We start from the raw sequence: 3,313 nt of genomic DNA on the forward strand, positions 1-3,313 counted from the left end.
TCCCCCGCTGCTTCTGCACAAAAACTGGCTGCAGCTCAAATCATTTCCCTGCCTGAGGAAGAATATTGGTCATTTTCTTTTAGCACCAGGACTCTTATTAAGAGCCATCTCTAATTGTCTCTCTGTCTCACTGAGGGGTTCATGGGAGGAGGAGGAGGAGGAGGAGGAGGAGGAGGAGGAAGGTCCGGGCGTCGGCACGTGATTGCAGTTACCTAGGCGACGGTCCGGCGGTGCCCCCGGGATCAGGCCGGGTGGGGCGATGGAGAGCAGAGGGAGAAGCTGAAATTGCATTCCATTAGTGCTAATACAGAGACATTAAGAGTCTTGTCTGGAGCGCGGGGCCGCTAACGATCACGGTCACTAATTCATCCAATCAGCTCGCGAGCAGGCTTCATGAAGTCATGACGACCTCGCCGCCTCTCCTCGCCGGCTATTACCGAGTGATTGACAAGCAGCCGGGTCTTTGTTTTAAACGGAGCGAGAGAGGAGAGAGAAAAAAGGCCAAGAGGAGAAACATCAGCGCCGCTCGGAGAGAACGAACCAACCCGACAGCTCTTTGTGCTGAAGGACCACACGCCGACGCCTCAGACCCGTTCTGTTACTAATCACATTCCTGTTGATCGTCTTCACAAGTTCATCTGTCGTCAGTGTTCAGATCGGTTCAACTTCAGAGAGTAAACCTCTATTTATCAGAGAGGTGCGCTACAAAGTCAAATCAGGTTTTTATAGATTAAAAATAAAACAAAATGCAGATGAGTTATCCATAAACTCCATAACCAGGAATGTAAAGATGTTAACAGTAAGAGTCATGAATGACGTACATAATAACTGTAAAGGCTCATGTTGGCTTCTGTCCAAAGTGACTCTACTCATTGACAACTAGACTGTTTGATTTATTCACTCTGATGAACATCCGTTGTGTTGTATTTGACCTGTAAACATCTTTATGTATATATATATACACATATATATGTATATATATATTTATATAAATTACTCACCTACAATCTTACAATCAGGAATAAGAAGATAAAAAGCCAAATTTTAAATAAATACAAATTGTTATTAATTCGTTAATAAATAGCCTAAAAACATCATCACATGTCTCGGACCAACAATGTAATATTGACTTCTGTATTTTATTCTTTTCTTTTTTTTTTATCAATATTCAATGTTCTCTTAATTTAAACAGAACATAACTGTTAACTCATCAGACTCATGAATGGATTTAATGGAAATAATTCATGATAATTAAAGAAAAAAGGAGTTTTAATGACCAATATGTGTCTGTTTACATTTCTGGCATTGTGAACATTTATTGCACCTTCTTGCTGGTCTTTATCGTTTAAATATATGTTATATTATTATTATAGTTTTCAATAGATATTTGGATTCCTTCCTACTTTCTACTGCGACTGCTGCACAACAATTTCCATCAGAATTTATAAAGTTTATCTTAAATCACCACGTTGACTTCAACAAGTCTGATCTCTATTCTTCAGTTTGCTGCTGCTGTATTATTTCATGTTTATTAATATCTAATATCTTCTTGTTGGTGATATAACATGACTGATGCAGAAATGGACCTGAAACTGAATTAATCAAGACATCCAGTAAATATGGAGGAAGTGATGAGTTTGTAACAACAATAAAAACAAATTACAACTGATTTCTGGTTCATTGAAGAACACGTTTCAAAATATGTATTCATGAGTAAAAATTAAGAGAAACAGCACTTTAATTAACCACCATCCTCCCAGTCCCGATATATTAACTGGTTTACAATTGTCATGAAGCAGACGCTCTTCTCCAAAGCAACTTACAATTCTACAATTTTTACACCGTACAGGAGCAATGTTGGGGTTCAGTGTCTTGTCTTGCTCAAAGACACATCAACGTGCGACTCGTGGAGCTTAAACTGGGAATCGAACTGCCGATCTACTGATTGTAAGACGGTCCTGCTATCCACTTCGCCACAGTCGCCCGCGTAGTCGTCACTCACACACACACACACACACACACACACACACACACACACACACACACACACACACACACACACACACACACACACACACACACACACACACACACACACACACACACACACACACACACACACACACACACACACACACACACACACACACACACACACACACACACACACACACACACACACACACACACACACACACACACACACACACAGATCGGTAGGGTTGCTCTACCGTTGTTTTCGGGAGTAAACAACGTAAACGTTGGTGTGAATTAAAAAAACAACAAAATCCTTTCAAATCCTCCAGAACAGCAGCGCTGAAACACAAAAACAATCAATCCGGCTGACAGAACATGAAGGAGAGAGAGAGAGAGAGAGAGAGAGAGAGAGAGAGAGAGAGAGAGAGAGAGAGAAACCATTTAAACAGTTTTTAACTGTATTCACACAGACGCATTTTAAAGCGTTTTTTGCATCATTTGTTGTCGTTAAAATGAAGCATCAGAACTTTGCAAGCCGCGGTTTGAAGAACCTGTAATACGTATTACGATATGTTCATCTTGAAAATGGAAACATGTTGAGTGGTAGCTCGGCTGTGAAGAGCTTCGAGGAAATAATGTTTTTACACTGTAATGTGGAAGGACCTCTCCGCTCAGTATCAGTCGTGAAACATAAGACGGCCTCTTAGCTACTGTCACTGTGTTCTCTATCACAGCAGAGACAAACACCTTCACCTACCCGTCTACAGAGACAACACACTCTGGACGCAGGACGTAAGTGATGAAGACAGGACGTAGGAGATGAAGACAGGACGTAGGAGATGAAGACAGGACGTAGGAGATGAAGACAGGACGTAGGAGATGAAGACAGGACGTATAGGAGATGAAGACAGGACGTATAGGAGATGAAGACAGGACGTAGGAGATGAAGACAGGACGTAGGAGATGAAGACAGGACGTAGGAGATGAAGACAGGACGTAGGAGATGAAGACAGGACGTAGGAGATGAAGACAGGACGTAAGAGATGAAGACAGGACGTAGGAGATGAAGACAGGACGTAGGAGATGAACACAGGACGTAGGAGATGAAGACAGGACGTAAGAGATGAAGACAGGACGTAAGAGATGAAGACAGGACGTAGGAGATGAAGACAGGACGTAAGAGATGAAGACAGGACGTAGGAGATGAAGACAGGACGTAGGAGATGAAGACAGGACGTAGGAGATGAAGACAGGACGTAGGAGATGAAGACAGGACGTAGGAGATGAAGACAGGACGTAAGAGATGAAGACAGGACGTAAGAGATGAAGACAGGAC

Source organism: Pholis gunnellus, assembly GCF_910591455.1.
Source record: "Pholis gunnellus genome assembly, chromosome: 15".
NCBI classification, from domain to species: domain Eukaryota; kingdom Metazoa; phylum Chordata; class Actinopteri; order Perciformes; family Pholidae; genus Pholis; species Pholis gunnellus.